The sequence below is a fragment of the Canis lupus genome, chromosome 14 (genome assembly GCF_011100685.1).
Source record: "Canis lupus familiaris isolate Mischka breed German Shepherd chromosome 14, alternate assembly UU_Cfam_GSD_1.0, whole genome shotgun sequence".
Taxonomy (NCBI): Eukaryota; Metazoa; Chordata; class Mammalia; order Carnivora; family Canidae; genus Canis; species Canis lupus.
In genome coordinates this window covers 53,376,663-53,396,580 of record NC_049235.1, presented here as the reverse complement: position 1 = coordinate 53,396,580, position 19,918 = coordinate 53,376,663, and the positions used below count along the sequence as shown (strand labels likewise).

General features: G+C 35.6%; 1 long non-coding RNA gene across 3 annotated transcripts in view; it reads right to left on the bottom strand.

Annotated features, from left to right (window-relative positions):
* LOC111098839 overlaps positions 1-19,918 on the bottom strand; it is a 60,952-nt gene that overhangs the window by 23,982 nt on the left and 17,052 nt on the right. For all 3 annotated transcript variants that reach the window (XR_005369237.1, XR_005369238.1, XR_005369239.1), the window contains exons 2-3: positions 15,671-15,924; positions 4,010-4,131 (exon numbers count right to left, since the gene is read on the bottom strand). This is a non-coding gene — a long non-coding RNA (uncharacterized LOC111098839). The remainder of the gene's footprint in view (positions 1-4,009; positions 4,132-15,670; positions 15,925-19,918) is intronic.

Here is a 19,918-nt window from a genome sequence, read left to right as displayed (position 1 = left end):
ACCATAGTATGTATACTGGTTAGGATTCTGTGGTTGAAAGTTAGCAGAAAACAGCTTGATTCAGTTTAAGCAAAACAAAGCAATTTATTAAGTAGAGGTATGATTTTCTCAAAGACTCCAAGGATAGGAAGGGGCTAAAACTTGGAACTGGAATATTGTTAAGAACTTGGTTCTCTTGGCTTTGCTTTTCCCCTTTTTATGACTCTTTCCTTCTCCTTTTTCTAGCCTCGCCTCTTCTCCATCCTCCCGACCCCCACAACACCTTCTCCTCTTTCTTTTTCTCTGTTGGCTTCTTCTATTTCTTTATTCACAGGGAAGAATTTTGCCAAGCCGTATCTCCTGAGTATTTGAGTTCCAATTGCATTCATACACAGGACTGTTCCCTGGTTCTCAATTCTGGCTTCAAATTACCAGAAGTATCTGACTTGTCCAACTTGGATGAGGTGACACTTCTGATCCAATTATCGATAGCCAGGAAGGCCCAGGGTACAAATGTACAAATATGGCTGTCAAGGGCTCACTTTATAAAATGGTGATCAGGTCCAAGAAAAAGAATGGGGCATTTTGGGTTGAAAACCTGAAGGGTTATGGTAATATACTGCAATATAGCAATTTCTGAATTGCTATATTTTAATTTAAATTAAGTTAATTTTAATTTTTTCCACCATATCCAAATGTCACCATTATTTCTTTGAGTCTCCAGAAAACATTTAGGTTATGGTGATAGGTCAAGTTAAAATCAACCCTAATTTTCATTAGTTCGTAGGAAAGTTACTCACTTCTTAATTTAAAAGTAAATAGTTACCATGAGTTAATAATATATGTTAAGCATTTAGAATAATGCCTGGCACACGGTAAGCACCCTTTAAGTGTTTGCTTTTATTCTTATATCCTAATGTTTATTTATTCATTCTGTGTTTCTTATATGCCAGAAATTATACTAAAAGTTGGGGATATAATGTTGCATAAGACTCTGGGTTTTTTTTTTCTACCTTCAAGGAGTTCAGTTTAAAATATATCTAGAAATATGACAATTAAGCTTTTGCCCTAAGGGATTTAAGTAAAATACATCAGACTTTATAATTGGTGATAGATATGTTATTTGCAGTGTAAGATGTGACTAAACCTTGTAAATGAAGCAAGATTTACCTTTGATGCCTCTCACATCATCTTTCTGCATGCTGCTTTCTCTTCAGATCTTCCTGACTCTCAGTACTAATTATTTGTGACTCCAAAGTTGCACACACAGGACTTGTTTTCTGCCTACCCCTTTAGGAGCTGAACCTTTACAGAAAGCTTCTCTCTTTCCTGTAGATGTTGTCTCATTTTCTAATTGCCTGGATAAATCACTGACTAAAAATGGTTGGAAAAGGCATTTTGAATTTTAAAGCATTGGGGTTCATTGCCCACTCTTCTACATATTGGATCTGGTAGGATATGGGGGAGAAGAAGGTGGAAGAGTCTATTTGAGAAAAATGATGTCAGAGAATTGAGCCAGAAGCTCAAGTGGTGAACTTGAGAGAAGAAAAACAGATGTACGTCAAATCACGTGCTGGATCCAGGTGTCAAATTGATGAGCTTTACAGAGGAGAGCCCTGGAGCAGGAGTTAGATTTCCTAAACAAGTCGAGCCGAGGTGAACACTGGTTTAGGTGGGAGAGTATGATGAGCACAAGGAGGACTGAATATATGCCTGCTCAAGACTGAATCGAAAACCTCTCAATGATCTTCTGTGTCCTTTTAGAAGTTAAAGGCACTTTGCTAGACAAGTGGCTATGTTACCTGAATTTAGACACTTTCAAAAGGATAAGAAGAGGCCTACATTGCAAAACTTTGGTTAAGAGTGGATGTGATAGTTTACAAGTGGGCCTCCACTCTGGGAAGGGCAAACATTTGTTGACAAGGCAGCTAGAGTTCCTTGCTTCATGATACATTATGCGTTTTCTACCTTCTAATCCATGGTTATTCTCTCTGTGACCCTGTCTCCTGATCTAATTCTTCTCTACTTTGTTGTTCATAAATGCTTGTCTTCTGCGTGTTTCCCTAACTCGATACGCTTCCATTAGAAGCTTCTCGTGATTTACATACCTCCATGAAGTGATGATGCCTGTATACATACATCCCTCACTGACCCAGTTTGTTTCAGAGTCCTGCATCGGTGTGACGTGCACTTCAAATAGATATTCCACATGCACTTCAGATAGAAAATGTATAAAAGTGAATGTGTACGCGCCTTTCCGACCTTCCATATTAAGCTAAATCTCAGTCAACTAACCAAAAAAAAAAAAAAAAACAAAAAAAAAAAAACAGAAAAACAAAACAAAAACCAAAATTCTTCAAGTTATATAATTTTAATGAACACTAACACTGGCTATCCAAATCCAACATTAGCAATTTTGTATTTCTCCTTCTTCCTCACTACTTATGTATGATAAATATCCCACTCAAGAAATATCCCCTAGATATTTTCTCAGATCTGTATCTTATCTCCATTCCTGCTTCCCTGTTACAGTTTCCTTAGATAAGGCCCTAATAACTTATTACCTTAAATTTATGTAATGTTTAATATATATGAATATATAGCATCCATGTAAGTTACAAAATCTAATAATAAATCAACAACCACAAACCTATGCACAACGTAAGAATTATATCACTACCAACATTTTTGAAGTTATCTGTGTTTTTATCCCTAACCCCATCCATATACCTCTCTACCTTCATAGAGAGTATCTATTACCCTGAATTTTGTGCTGATCATTTCCAATTTTTAATAGTTTAAAAAATCACATATGCAGTCATAAATGATGTGTTGTTTACTTTTGCTTGTTTTGAACTTTAAAGCACTTTGCTCTATGTATCTAGTCTTCTACTACTTGGTTTTTCACTCAAAATTATCCTTTTATGACTTATTCATGTGTGTGGAGATCTGGTTCCTTCTTTTTCACTGCTATATAATATTTTATTATGGAATATGTGACAATGCGTTTATCATATTCCTAAGAACATTAGAATTGTTTCTAGATTTCTGCTATTACAAAAACCATTGCTATGAATCTTCTTATACATTTTATTTAAGGCTCACACCCAAAAATTTCTTCAGATTATATGGCTTAGGAGTGAAATGGCTTCATTTAAATGATAGTGCCTATTATTTTCCAAAATAGTTGTATCAACTTACCACTATATCTTTCCCAAACCTCATATTACTCAACATATTAATTTTGTAAGTCCAGTGCTCTAAATGCTATGTAATTTTAAAAATTTGCATATTACATATATTTTAATGATGTTGACTACCTTTTCATATGATGGGCTTTTACTGCTCCTTTTTATGAAATATCATTTTTTCAGTTGCTACTTATCCATTGGGTTGCTGGTCCTTTTTCTTATTATGTAGTTGTCTTTTTACTTTCTTTGTGATGTCTTTTGGTGACCAGTTATTTTTTATTTTAATGTGGTGAAGTTCAACAATAATTCTTATTAGGGAGGCATGTTTTATGTTTTTGTTAGGATATCCTTGACCACGTTAATTTTACAAAGACATTGTCCTATTTTTTATTTTAGAAATTGTAAAAATTTGGCTATCACATTTTTTTCAGGAATTACCTTTTCTTGGGGTGCCTAGGTGGCTCAGTTGTCTAAGTGGCTGCCTTCAGCTCAGGTCATGATCTTGGGGTCCTGCGATCGAGCCTCATGTTGGGCTCCCTGTTTGTCCTTCTCCCTTTGCCCCACCCCCTACTCTTGCTCTAGTTCTCTCTGTGTGTTAAATCAATAAAGTCTTAAAAAAAAAAAAGAATTACCTTTTCTTTATAAGGTGAAGTAGGGATAGTTTCATCATATAGATAACCATATGGATAACCCAACAGTGTTTTTAAAAGTAATACATATTTCCCTAGTGATCTGCAATGGCCCTCTCCCATATATTAAATCTCCTTATGTGTCTGAATCTATTTTTGGGCTTTTTCTTCTGTTTCATTAAGTTGTATATCCTGGTATCTTTTACTTACCATGTCTTAGTAATAAGCCCTAATATCTGGTATCTTCCTCTTCTTCTTAAAAAATGCCTTGGTTATTCTTGCGTTCTTTGATGTTCATTTTAGAATTGCCATGTCAAGTTCTACAAAATACCCTGGAATTGAAAATGAAATTGCATAGGTTATACAGGTCAATTGCAGTGGTGACAGGTACCATTAGGTTATCAATTCCTCCTATTCATTAACATGATAGAGCTTTCATTAAGCCTGCTTTATCCTGTTCCAATAAAGTTTTATAATTTTCTCCATACAAATCTTGCATATATTTTGAGCCTCTATAGGTTATTGTCTATCCTATTTTAATAGCTTCCTAAATAGTTTCCTATTTTAATTCCTTAAATCCATCCTTTCTACTGCCTTTTATGATATATTTATAAAATTTAAATCTGTTATATTTATAGGCACAGAAGAACGTGTGATGTTTCAAGTTAAGAACCATGTTACCAAAGGCTATCTACACAACAATCCCTTTTTGGGCAAATTGCATATTTTAATATATATTCATGCAGGAAAATGTCTAGAACGAGGAACACAAAATCAGAAATGTTAAGAGTAATGATTTCTGGGCATGGGGATTCAGGATGCTTGTTTATCTATTTGTTTAGTTAGTTTTAAGATTATTCATTTTTGATAGAGAGAATAGGAGCAGGGGGAGGAGCAGAGGGAGAAGCAGACTTCCCACTGAGCAGGGAGCCTGACCTGGGGTTTGATTCCGGGACTCCAAGATTATGACCTGAGCCAAAGGCAGACACTTAACTGACTGAACCATCCAGGTGCCCCTTCAGGGAGCTTGTTTAAAAATATTATTTTGTAAGAACACACTACAGGCTTAAGCACCACACACATACACACCGTATGTATAAATTACATGTAATAATACATCATGGTCTTCATCTTGCTTATTATTCCTCTTCACTAAGAAAGACCAAAACCTTCAATTAGGACAATGTCTATCCTGATCCTGTTCTGATTTTCTTCTGCTCCCCTGTCACTGTTGAGTGTCTCTCAGTGTGACATTTGCCTTGCTGGCTGCTGCTTCTTAGCTTCTGTCCCCAATTGCCTAAACCTCACACATTAATCATGGAGTCTTTTTTTATGTACCATATTCCACTTAACCAACTCCCTTTCTGCATTCAAAAATAAATGAAGTGTGCAAGAGTTCATATATACAGAATGGTGAAATACGTAACATAAAATTGCATGTGTACCCTCCATTAAGCTAAGAAATAAAACATTGCAAATACAGTTATAAATTCTGTGTGTATTCTTCTCTGATCACGCCCCCTCACTCACCCCCTAGATCTCCTTGTTACCAATATACTGAATATGATGCTGATTTGCACAGTTATTTATATCATAGCTAGATTGTACGGGTCCCCAAATGAAAATACAATATTTAGCTTCATTGATAACTGATATCATATGGTATCTAATTCTCTGCAATTTGCTTTTTTCCACCTCAACACTTTGCTTGTTAGATTATTTCCTGCTGGTACTTAAAGTAAGAGTGCACTTAGGATATAGCAAAATACTATTCACTTTTGCATAATATTTAACTATCTCACATTTAATCAGTTCTCCCCTCGATGGGCTTTTAAGTTGCTTCTAATTTTTTACTTTTATAAATAATAGTATTGAAACATTCTTGTACCTGTCTCCTTGTGTTCACTTAATAAGAGTTTCTTTAGAGTACAGGTCTAGGAATGGAATTTCTGGGTTGTAGGGTATGTGTACCTTAGACTTCACCCATTTTTGTCAAATTTCTCTCCAAAGTTTTATACCTAATTACATTCTCACTGATGGCATGGGATAGTTCCCATTGCTCCATGCCCTTTCTAGCTCTTCTTATCAGATTGTTTCCTTATCTGATGAATGTGAAATGGTGTTTCACTGAGGTTTAGTTCTGCATTTTCTTCAAACTGAGCTTCTTTTCAGATATTTATTGGCTATTTGGGTTTCTGCTTATGTCTATTTTCTTATTTTTGTACTATCAATACATATTACATTCTTTTTTTTAAAGATTTTATATTTATTCATTACAGACATACAGAGAGAGAGAGAGAGAGAGAGAGAGAGGCAGAGTCACAGGCAGAGGGAGAAGCAGGCTCCATGCAGGGAGCCCGACATGGGACTCAATCCCAGGTCTCCAGGATCACGCCCTGGGCTGAAGGTGGCGCTAAACCGCTGGGCCACTGGGGCTGCCCACATTCTTAGTAAAAATAACAGTGAAGGAAAAATGCAAGTAGAATCATGTTAACTTTCTCTACCATCCCCAGACTTCCTCCCTGCCACCCCCAAGTCCATGAGCCTGATCAAACCATCACACCTTCCCTGACCTGTGCTCTGCCTCCTTTCATTTGGTCCTCTGTTTATGCATTTCCCTCTGCTTGACTGAGCCTCCAAAAACTCTTTCAAAATGCCCCTTCTTGGTGTTTCTGTAGATCTGCTCTTTTAACGTATGAGGCACATTACATTAAAATGACTTATTTTCAGAATTATCCCATTCTTGGCTTTCCCACCTTCCTGCAGTGGACTTTAATCTCCAGGCATCAGGGGTCAAATGTAACCAGCTTTTGCATTCCCAGAGCTCATCACAGCGCTGGACATGCATTGAATTTACCTCTATGGAGAGGTGACTAGGATCCTAGGAAAAAAGCGTGCCAGCCGCACAGTTGCTCCTTCGTGACACAGCAAGGAATCTGTGAGCAGATGCCATTTAGTGACGCTACTGAAAAGGGTAATGCTGAGTAGTTATACTATTCATAGAACTAAGATTGGTCTAGGGCAGTGGTTCTCAGGCCCGGCTACACATTAAAATCACCTGGGAACTTTTAAAAATACTAACATCTGAGTTCTACCTCTGGAGATTCACATTTAATTGGTCACGGGTACACCCTTAGAATTGGGAGTTTGAAAAGATTCCCAGGTGATTCTAATGTGACCACAGTTTTCTGTTTTTTGTTTTTTGTTTTTTGTTTTTTTTTAAAACAGCTGTTGTTCTCAGGGCACATGATTAGAGTTGGCTACAAGGGCGGCTATTGGTAGCTGTCAAAAGCAAGGAAGGGCCACCGTGGCAGGCAAGGGAAAGGCCCAGAGGGGCTGCAGCTGGGACCACCATCCAGCGAGGCAGAGGAATTGGGCCAGAAATCCACGGCTACCAAAGGGACCTGCTGCCACCAGGTGGTCAGACCTCATTCACATGGCATCGTCTCTAGACTGGGGGGACCAAGGCATCAAGGTTTCTCCTCCTCTTTTCCATTCTAAGGAATAACACACAGCAATGAGGCAGATGAGAAAATCACATGCCTTCTCTGGTGGCAGTTTATCCTGAGACTCAGAGACGATCTGGAGGGTTATTTGAAACAATAAAAAAGAATTTATATCCTAAGTCAACCTTCAGCTGTCCAAAGAGAATGGATGAATTTGAGGAAAGTGAAGTACATTGAATGCAGGTTGAGTTGAATGTTTAACACATTCTTTTTTTTTATATATATATATAGTAGTCAAGATTTTTTTAAATAATAAATTTATTTTTTATTGGTGTTCAATTTGCCAACATACAGAAATGTTTAACACATTCTTCAATAAATGTCATCTAGTCATGAAATATTCTCTTCTCCGCCATCTCTAGATCTGTGTCCTTACCTAACAGATGGAGGGGGACAGGGGTGTGCTTTATTGTAAGGAAGGTGGCAGTCACTTTGTTGTTCTCATATATTGCTGAGTAATCACCCCAGAAATGGAAAGTCTTAATAACGGCAGTTTGTTATTCTCTCTCATGGTTCTGCGGGTTGATGAGCTCACCTGGGTGGTTCTCAATTGGACTCTCCTGGGGGGATACCTGGGCTTCAGGCAGCTGGAAGCGAGGGCTGGCATCTCTGAAAGGCCTACTGGGCTGGATATTCAGATGGCTCCCTCACCTGCTCGCTGCTGGCTGTCAGGAGGGAGCTCAGAGGGGGCTGCTGATAGAAATGCCAACCATGGCCTCTCCAGGGGACCTCGTCGTCTGACAGCATGGCGGCTGAGTTCTGAGAGGGAGAGTCCTAAGACTGCGTGGACAAGAGGTGGGGACCCGAAGCTGCCACTGCTGTTTGGACTTGCCTTTGGAGTTCTCAGAAGGTCACTTTTGCCTCATTCTATTGGTCAAAACAGTTACAGTGTCCCCTCAGCCTCAAGAGTAAAGAAATATCCCCCCACTGATGGCAGATTTGCAAGGTCATGTTGCAAGTGAGCAGAGAAACGCACAAGAGCTCTGTTTGTAAATGTTTATCTCAGTTAAAACTTTGATCAAATAAATGCCAAAGCATTATGGGAGTGTTCAATATGAAGGGCTGAACCCACTAAGTGATTAAGACAGTATGTGAATTGCAATGCGATGAGTTGCCTTCACCTTGTTGTGAAATCTGGAATAATAACTCTTAAGCTTAGGAATTAGATCTTGGGATCAATTTTTATAAGTGAATCTCAAACAGATATTTCATTTATTTAATTGACTAACTTAGAAATTAATTTCTTTGCAGTAACATTATTTAAAAAAGTTATACTTATTATTAGCCTTTAAATGTTCAGTATATTATCTGGCACATTATGATGGCTGCATTATCTTTTTATGTGGGAATTGGGAAATCTGAAATGTTTGGTGGGGAATTTACTGCAAATATACTATTTTTTTAAAAGATGAACTAGGAATTGTAAACTGATTTATCCTCATGTCTTTAGACTCAAAGTTAAGCTATGGGATGGCCTCAAATATATCTTTTTTTTTTTGGATGAATTATACACACACACATATATATATATTTTGGAGATATGTCTTCTTGGTATGTAAGAACAAATTTGTTGGATTTATTAGGCCAATAATTGCTCCAGTAGTCAACTGACTAGTGTTCTGGTATTTTATAATTGATGGGAAGCTACAAAATTCCCACATAACTTTATGTTGTGATAAGATTGCAAAATGAAATACGTAATTGTTCAATGGACATTCCTACTTGTCATATTTTTCTGTCAAAAGAAAAAAAATAATGTAACTAAACTATATACTCCTTTTCCCACACCCTCTCTATTTTGTTAATCCTGATGAGTTAAAGACATTTTTGTCAGTATGAGGGGATGGGAATAGTATTTTGGCTATGAATATGTCAAATTAATGTGGTTAAGAAATGGCTGTTTATGAGACAAGTGGTTATTCTCCAAGGTATTTGGAATAATGTGAGAATTGGGAGCAGATAGGTTAAGAAATCTTTTCATATATGGCAAAAGCAGAGAAGTTTAAAAATAAATTTATTTGTAAGGTCTAGGTGGGCACTGCAGGAAGTAGGAGGCCAACCATAAAAACAATGAAATAGGAAATACCTTGGCTTTCACACCCTGTTTTACTCAACTGATTTCCCATTTCTTTCTCTAGCAGAAATAAGCTTCAAACCTTAATGAAGAGCTCTCACTGTCATCCCATGCATTGAGTATTCCTATGTGGGGCACCTTTGGGAATATCTAGAAGCTAGATGCCATATAGATGTACATTCAAAGGTGTCATTACTCCTTCCTATTTTCAGAAAAGAGAAGCAAATATATTAGCATCAGGCAATATCTGAAGAGCTAATAAGAAAAAATAATCAACTTAAATAAAAGTTTGATAAGTTGGGTCAAATTAGTTAGAAAAATATTTATAGCTTTTAAATATCTCTAACTTTTTTTTTTTTTACATTTCTAACTTTTTGAGGAGAATATTAAAGTGAAATTTGTTCTTTAGGGTATTCAAATGGTTTGTAAATACATTTTAAAATTTAAATTATTATTGGTTTTAATAATAGCAGGATTGAGATATAGGTCATATACCATAAAGTTCACCTATTTAAAATTTACAATTAAATGCTTTTTTGAAGTATTCACAAAGTTGTGCAATCTTCATTACCATCAATTTTAAAACATTTTCACCATCCTTCCTCCCAAAACTCATACCCATTAGAAGTTACTCCCTTCCCCTGATCTCTTCTCCCAGCCAGAGGCCACCAGTGATCTACTTTCTGTCTTCATAGATTTGTCTATTATGGACATTTCCTATAACTAGTGTCATACCATACAGTCTTTTGAGACTGCTTTCTTTCCTCCTGCATACATACTATTTGCAAGGTTCACTGATGTTGAAGGATATGTCAGAACTTCATTCCTCTTTATTGTCAAATAAGATTCCATTATATAGATATAGCACATTGTATTTATCTATTCAAGTTAATGTACATTGTGGCTCTTCCTAGTTTTTGGCCATTATGAATAATGCTGCTATGAACATTCATGGACAAACTTTTTTAATGAACATATGTTTTCACTTCTCCTAGGTATGTTCCTAGGAGTGGAATTGCTGGGCCATATGATAATTACATCAAATCCTATGTTATTGCTGTTGTAGGTAGTTATATGGCAGAAAAAAAGTCTGAAGTTGGGAAACTGTAGAAGGCTAGTGGAAAGTGAGTACTGCTAGTGTCAGTGATGCCTGGAGAGGCACAAATTAGTTACACACAGTAATATATAGAATAAGAGAGAGAGAGAGAGAGCGCCCATGATATATGAAGGAAAATTCTGGAGCTCAAATTATTTCTGCTGGCTAAATCTTAATTTCATGCATCAGTAGGCAGATTCTTGGTTTTGTTTTGTTTAGTTTTTCTCCTTTGGGAGCATGAGAAAAGTATGAGGATTATATGTCCACACAAGTATAGGGTGCATATCAAAGCTCATTTGAAAAAGCAATTAAGTTTGTTCATTTATTCATTCATTCACTCATCTCTATATTCATGAACACTTATTATATGGGCAAATCATTTCTAGGTGATTGAGATACATCACTGAGCAAAACAGGCCAGTATGCCTGACCTCACGGAGCTTATTTACATACTCACAGGGAATGGAGCTATGTGTTATGTATGCATTCCCCCAAAATGGTCGGTTGGAAAAAACAATATAGTTTAGGCAAATTGGTGAAAAAAAAAAAAAAGACAAAAAACCCTTCTAATTAAGTACTCAGTTGTGTATTAAAATAAAATTAAAAGTACCCCATTCATCCGATGTTCCCCCACCATTCTACTCTGTTCCTCAGCAATGTTTGCTTCTTCACATTGTATATGCTTTTTAAAAGTATGAACCATTGATTCCTTGGTTCTAAGAGGTCACCGATGATAAAAATACACTATTCAAATATTAATTATTTTAGCAAAAATATATCAATAAAAGAGACATTACCAGAGTAAATGTCCACACTGATTATAAGACACATTTCAGGGGGGGAAATGCACTTATATTTTAATAAATATAACCTAAAGACGCTCACATTCCTCACCTTTATTGTACGTAGTGTAGGGAAAGCCCATTCCCTTGCTGGAGTCACTCCAAACTTTCTCTGTATTTTACTGTTGATCACCTCAAGCACTCTCAGTCTACCTGTTAGTAAAGATGTACTTTAAGCTTATTGGTCACTTCCTACGAGAAACTATGGCTTTCCAAACAGTCACTGTAGACTGCATCTAGGACCTACTGACTTCCTCTAGAAAGCTCTTTTTTTTAATCTCCTTGCTTTTCTCGGGCTCAGTGTCCCAATCTGCTATCTCTTTAAAGTCTACTGGGAAAATGACTACTTTGTAATGTCATTTAAGATCCTGCTTTGAAAAAATAAAAAGAAGATCCTCCTTTGATTCAAGTTCATTATATTGGGGCCTAGAAAGAGAAGTCCAAACTGTAGTTAGCTTTTAAAATATGAATTTTCCTAACTTCCATGTATGAAGTTTTCTATTTATTTTAAAAACCAGAAAATGGAATCATGTAACTTATTCTGCTGTATATTTTGTATAGCAAGATATTATGAGAAATTACCTTATTTATTTTATTTGGTTGTATAGCATTTTATTGTACAAATATCTAGAACACTAATTAATAGCTACTTAGGTTGTTTCCACTTTATTATAATATTGCTACAATGAATATCTTTTATACAAGCACATATGTAAATACGTGTGTGTGTGTGTGTGTGTGTGTGTGTGTGTGTCTTTGGATGCTAATGTGAGTGTATTGGTGTATTGGTGAGTGTATTGAATTAACCAATTCATTAATACACAAAATGAATTTATTTGTTGAATACATTCCTACAGGTGGATCTGTTTGGTCAATAAATACAGATATTCAAAATTTTGATATTTTTGGCTAAACTATTCCCCATTTAACTCTGATAGCAACTCCAAAGTCCTTGGGTAGAATTCATAGCTGACATTGCCTCTTGCTTTGAAATATTTGTCAGGGACACTGCATTAGGTGAAAAAGTATTTAAATGTCCTTTCTTGGAATAGTAGTATGTTGGTGAAAAAATCATGGACAATGGGGTAACTTTGGTTTAGTGATTTGGAACATCAAAAATAAAGGTATTCTATTGGAATTGTTTTCTACTTTAGTTTCTAAGACTAAAGAAATGTTACTGTCATGGAAAAGTATTTGATAAATATGGATAGCATCTAAGTGATTTGGGGCATGCTGGGTAACAATCATGAGCAAAGATTCAGAGGCCACATTTTAGCCCTATCCCACTTATGGAACCTATTCTTATTGTATTTGTTGTGATTGTATACTAACACAAAACTTATTGATTCCATCTTTTTCTATTTTCAGGTAACCCTCTAAACATGCAGATAATGGCAGAAAACCAGCTTGACACAGGTATCTATGCTTTTGCAGTGCAGCATACTCATCAAGCTGACTGCTGAATTATTTCATGATAAGATAATTTTCCTTCAAGTCTTAATACCATAGAGGTCACGTGGTCTGGTGAAATTCATGAGGGAACTGTCACTTTCAGGCTCCTAATATCAGTCACTCTTCGATCTATATTTGGTTTATGGATTCAAGAAAGTCTGATAGCAGTTATTAGCTGCTCTTGGAAAGTTCTCTTGAAAGAGAGATTTATTTCCTGATTAATGATGGAAATGATCCAGTATTAATTTCAGTTTTTGGTATCAACAATTTTATGTTAACATCATTCTTGCTACGTTCACCTTTCAAATTACTATGATCATTCTAATGATTAAAAAGCTATTATTTGATTTAGATTCACTCTGCAATTACCAGCTGCAGCATTTCTGACATTTCTTACTAAATTTGGGTACTTGAGGTTGTACCTCAACTAACAAAAAATTTTCCTAATAGAAGCTTTTTCTTTTTTTAATGTGCATTCAGGTAAATTAAAGCATAGAAAACTAGGGAATTAGTATTATTCATAAATGTTATTCTATTGGAATATTATTTTTGATAGGTGCAGTGGAGCTTGTTTTATTATTTTTTACCTTTGAAATTAGAATACCTTATTCAATCTTTTGTTTGAATTTATAGTTTTCTTGACATTTGTTTTACAATAGCAATTTGTCTTTTCCATTACTCTGTTTTCTGAGGTGCAGTCTTAGGCCATTTGACTTTTATTTTCCTTGTTATTCATTATGATTAACCAGCGTTAGATATTTTAATTACAGCATAAGAAAAATATTCTCAACTAGTGCCCAAAGAATGTAATAATCACCTTAAGAGTTCTTCCTTTTGGACATGTCCTGATAAAGTAAATCAATGAAAGCAGGAAATAATTTAAAAACTAGAAAGTACCATACAAGACTTCAAATTCCCTTTTGCTTAGTAAATTCTGTAAATGTAAATGACAATATTTGTGAAAACTCTTGAAGTATATTTTTACTTACTGCACTTCATGTTTATATTCTATTGCAAGTCCCTTCCCCCCCTTTTTTCGGTAATACCTTAAAATCTCCTCCAACAAAGTATCTCTTTTCTATTGGTCATTTTATAAGGGTGAAGTCAAATTAAAAATGTTTCTTTTGTTCTGGCAATCTGAGGACTGCAAATAATGCTTTTGAATATCCTCAGGTCATTTGCACTTTACCACGATTTTAATATTGCCCTTGTTTCTTTTGAATTTTCATACTCTGCTTTAATTTTATTAAATAGATCATCTACAGTGAATCTTCACTATGGGACCATCTGGACTAAATCTGATGGCTACTTTTCTTTACCTATTGGATTATCATTGAATTGAGAATTCGAAGGTAACTCAATCAAGTTCCTTTGAGGTCAGTCTGAGTGTTGTGGTTAGATGCCCTTAAAGAAGGAAGGAACTAGATAAAGAATTATAACATCATTGTGATTAGGAGTAGAAAGTATTTTTGGGGAAGTTTGTTCTCTAATAGTATTTCTGTCCAACAGCAAATGAGCATGCCATCAATGATTATCCTTGGTTTTACTCAATAAGATCAGTGACACTGGTTGTTAACCCCTGAAATGTTCTCTGAATATTACTGTGAGAAATCATTACTTGATAAAAACTGGTCTCCATGCTAGATCAAAAAAGCTTTACTTAAAACAAAACAAAACCTGTTATGTCAAAGAGAATTTTCCATCCACAAACAGTAAAGGAAAGGCCAAACTTACACTCTGTCTTATTTGAGTATACTCTTCATCCCCTTGTAGATTTGAAAAGAAAGTGAAAATAGCAATTTAGATCACACCATAGAGGACAATTTAGCAAAGAATGCTTATTTAGTAAAGATATTTTTAATATTCAGAACTCTCTTTAGAGTTGATTGATTTCTGGAGTCCAGATCCAGAGGACATTATCCATCCTCTTACATTACACTCAGTTTATTGACTCAAAAGAATGGAATTGGAAATGATTGCAAAAGGTTCATAAACTTTAATAGATGACAAGCTGGGTTAGCTACTTACTGTTAGAGGCAACCCTGAGAATCCGTTTCCAGCTTCTTAGCCAAGTGTTCTATTACAAATGCTGCTTTGACTCTTTCTAATCTTTTCCTCACAAAACCTCCCTGGTTTGTTTCACACAATCCCCTGAATCTCCCTTTGCTTTTGTTTTTTTTAGACATAATCATCTATCATTAGAAAGTACATTTAATGTTAAATTCCTCATGATGCTACTAAGTTCATTCTTTTTCCTTTTTAAAAAAACTTTACAAAAAAAAACCTTTACAAATACTGGCAACATAAACTCAAATATCTTCTCTTCTTCCTTTGATCTAAGTGATATTTTATGATCCCGAACTTGCTCTACGTTGCTTTTTCTTTTAGGGATCTTGAAATAACTATAGGAATGTTATTTAATAATTTTGAATATAAAATATTTCATTCTTTTCCTTTTCTTTGTAAAATATGTATAGTAGTGTTAATAAACAGCACCACATGTATGTTTATGGTAAAAAAAGACTGTTACATATAATATATTTTTATTTCATCTCTAGACTAAACTCTGGTTTATAGACTTTCTTCCAAATTTTGCTGTTCTCCATTGACAACAGTATGTCACAGATTTTTCTTTTAAATAAATGGCATTTCCTTCCACCAACATTTTCACTTAGTCCATACTCTGTGCTCCTTCAGAGAAGCACTCCACCTAGAAAACATTCCTTCTACTTTATAGGAATCCAGGTTTCTTGTCAATTGCTGCATTATGCTTTATAGAAAACATACAACCGTGGACTCCTCTGGTGACTCTAGCTTCTGCTCAGCCTTCTGTCGGAATCTATGTGCTCACCTTATACTGTGTTAACTGGTGCAGCTGGTAATGTTGCTTTATACACATACCTTTTCTTTAGGTTGATACGAGCACCTCATGTGGAGTCCATCTCTTTGACCAGATTGTAAACTTTAAGCTGAAGAGTCACATCGTTATATGAGTTGCTATACTTTTTCTCCATATCCACCCTTCTGCTCCTTGTTTCATTACTCAAAGACGTTTGGCTTCAGTTCACTGAAATGTAACTAGGATTTTCTCATTGTAGATCATTGCAGTTTGTCATTGCAGCAGAGAAGGCCAGTTCCACATGTGGGATAAATGGCTAAGACGAGAAAGAAACCATAAAGACGAACTGAGGAATTACACAAAATATCAATAGATAAGTATATAGAAACTCTATAATCGGTTTCCTTCATATTCAATAAGATACTATGGGTTATTATTTTTTAAGAAAATATGTTACAGAAGCAGTTTATCTTAGTTTTAAATGTATGGTGCTATTTCATTATACATATCCAGCATCACTAGGAGTATTACTGCTGAAATTAAAAAAAAAAAAAAAAAAAGGCAGTTTGCAGGGCTGGCTCATCTGAGCACAGAGAATTTCAACCACAGCACTTGGTCTCCCTCTTGGACGTTTTGTGCAGGGGAGGCTGCGAGAAGGTGCCTGGCCCTGTGTGCAGGTGCGGCTGGACCAAGTGCCCTCCTCTTTAACACGTTCAGTTTCATCAGCCTCTCACCAACCTCAAAAAAGTTGCCCGCTCATTAAAAGAAAAGTTACAGTTGTCACAAGGCAAGTTTTAAATATTTTATATTTTATTACATTTTACCACATTGATTTGCTCTTAAAGGCAGTAGTGAATATTCCTAGGTACTGTTAAGTCAGTTGTGGTCTATTAAACAGCTTGTGGGTACAATTGGCCCAGGTTTGAGATTCATTTTTACTGACATCACCAACTGAATGGCAAGATAATAATGAAGAAAGATTTTAAAATTTTACCTAACTTACCATCTAATGGCATAACCACCCTGTTTACTACATATTTATTTATAAATAATTTTTATGCATTTTATTAAACAATTAACAGCACATGTTCTATGTAGGAGGATCTATTTGCTTGTGTGTGCTTGGAAAGCATTAATATTTAAAATTTAGTATTAATGCTCCTAAGGCATGCATTAAATTGGACCCTTGTTAATTCCATAAATAACGGCATAGAAGATATTGAGGATAATTAAAAACTAAGTGTAGAATCAAGAAAATTATCTTTATATTTTTATTTTGTGTTATCTGACAAATAAAAAAGACAAGTAAAAATATTTATGAGGAATAAATCCTTATGGTTATTGATTCTTATTTAATTAGAAGGAAATCATTTTAGTTAAAACTATTTAAATGCATTGTACTCTACAGTAAGGTTTCCATCTATCTAGCTCATTTATAACAAATGTTCCAAAGAGCTGTATACTGTTTGTATCTTAAAAGATATATATCTATACGCAAGGAGAAAGAAAAGGAATACAATTAAGATAAGATATAAAAATTATAGTTGCCTATATGATTAAATTTCCTATTAATTATGGCACAAAAAGGTTAGTATGAGGTTGTATAGTTAATAAAACCTTCACAGCAAAAACTTAAGTAGTTTTTCTTAGTCTTCATAGCTCAGTGCTAATGATGATAACTTTGTTCCAGATAAAATATAGTTGTTTTTACATTTGAAATATGTATTTTAAAATATTGTAATCTAATGCACTATTAAAATAAGTTACTTTCCACATAGGATCCAGGAATTAGGAGTGTACTTGGTGAAATATATCCTAGCATATCTAGAGCAAGATTTCCCTAGAGAACCAAATAAATTTTCTGAAAAGATGTCACACTCCCATGTTGTCTCCACGTTCTTGATTTTCTCTGTTGTCTAAAAATCCTTATAGAGAAAGTCATCAATGTGGCTGAATAGATACTCCAGTACTTCCTCTTCCCATCTTCACCTCCTCCCACATTGATAAAGCAGACATGCAGGGAGATGTTGTGCCTCCCGTATCTCTGTCCCTGGTTCTGGTTCTGGTGGAAGGGAAAGTAGTCCTTAATGTATGTAAATAGAAGCTAAACTCCCTTTATTTGCAAATCATGTGAAAATGGCTTTTGAATGAAGGCCAAAATGAGATAGAGATGACTTTCTGACAGAACTTCTTCATTTGCACTGTTTGAAAAACATTGCTTTGCAAAAAATTCAGAAGTGACACCAATAAATGAGACTTCAGAAGCCACCTGAAACTCCTCTTTCTCATGAACACTGACTGCCTTTTGATCATTTAGAAGTACATCTTCAGTTATATGATACAAATTATCTGATTATACTGGTTTTTCTAACAGTATAAAATAAATTTCTCAGTCAATAGACTGAATCTAAAATATTGTAGAAGTCAATTTTGAATACTAGTGATCTGCTTGAGCAGTAGGTCATCCTCTCTTTATAACAGTGTTAGGTCAATGTACTAAATAGTTAGAACTGCTAATGTTAAAAAAAAAAAAAAACACTAACCAGAACTAAAAAATTATAATACAGTAAGAATGAAGATACACAGGTTTTTAATTTTTTTTAGGTTTTTAATTTTTTAAAAAAGATTTTATTCATGTATTTGAAAGACAGAGAGAGAGAGAGAACAAACAGGGGGAGGGTAGAGGGAGAAAGACTCCCTGCTGAGTGCAGAGCCCAATGTGGAGCCCAATGTGGGGCTCAACCCCAGGACCCCGAGATCATGACCTGCACCCAAATCACGTCTGATGTTTAACTGATTGAGCCACTCAGGGACCCCTGAAGATAAACAGTTTATAATGTTAGTCTTTCACATTTTTTTTTATCTTGGAAAGAACACTTCAGAATTCTCCACTGGGCTGCTTGTGTGGCTCAGTGGCTGAGGGTCTGCCTTTGGCTCAAGTCGTGATCCCAAAGTCCTGGGATCAAGTCTCGCATCGGGGTCCCCGCAGGGAGCCTGGTTCTCCCTCTGCCTATGTCTTGCCTCTCTCTGTGTGTCTCTCATGAATAAATAAATAAAATCTAAAAAAAAAAGAATCCTCCATTAAAATCTCATTATTAATTACAAAAGGATTGTAGATGGATAACATAGCAAAAGGATCATATCTTTCACAGACATGTAGAACAAATGAAAACCATGGTTTCCATTTCTGTATTCTTCACTACATAAACATGCAGAAAAATCCACATTTGTTTTACTTAGTTAAAAAAAAAAGTCACAAGAAAAAAAATTCTGTGAAAGTCTATAATAAGTGTTGATTAAACATAAAGGAATAATTGATGTTATTCCCATTTCTTGTAGGTACAACCAGCTTAGTGCCAAAGACATTATCTACAAAGTGACCGGCAGTATTGTGGTATGTATCAAAAATTTCTTGGAGAAATCGAGAAACAACTACTGCAAACCTTATATACTGAAGTGGTATTTGGTTTTGGAGTTCTAACATTTCAGGACACGAATGTGAGGAGCAGGAGAAAGAGAGACAGATGGACAGAGAGAGGGAGAGAAACAGAGTGAGAGACAGAGAGGGGGTGGGAGCTTGGAGAGAGAAAGAGAGAGAAAGAGAGAGATGAGAGGTCCAGGAGGTTAATTTCATTTTTCCTTTTTTTTTTTTTTTTTTTTACGATAGTCACACAGGGAGAGAGAGAGAGGCAGAGACACAGGCAGAGGGAGGAGCAGGCTCCATGCACCGGAAGCCCGATGTGGGATTCGATCCCGGGTCTCCAGGATCGCGCCCTGGGCCAAAGACAGGCGCTAAACCGCTGCGCCACCCAGGGATCCCTAATTTCATTTTTCAATCTTGAGGAATTAATGCCATCATTTCTCTCAACAGTGTCTATTTTGACCACAGTTAAACATGGAAGTGACTCATATGCTCTGTTTGCCCCCACAGTCTTATCACCACTCTATGCTGTGCCTTTCTTTTAAAAATCTCATATTTTCCTGGCTTTCTCTTTTATTCTATCCTAAAATTGCCCAGTTCTTCCTAAGCTCCACTCAACTTCTATTCCGGTTTCTCTCAGCGTGCTTTGAAACATTCAATAAGCCCCTAAAGACTCTTGGTTGTTTTTTCGCGTGTGTTTGTTTGTTTTTAGTCTTTTTTTTTTTTTTTTTTTTTTACATTTCACAGTATGGCTATTTCAGATCTCACATAAGAAGCAGTAAGAGAGAGTTTGTTGCTTTCCTCCTAATCCTTGATCCACATTTCTGCTTACAGTAATACTTCTGAGATGCAAAATTACTTTATCCCGACCAATATTGGGATAAATTCT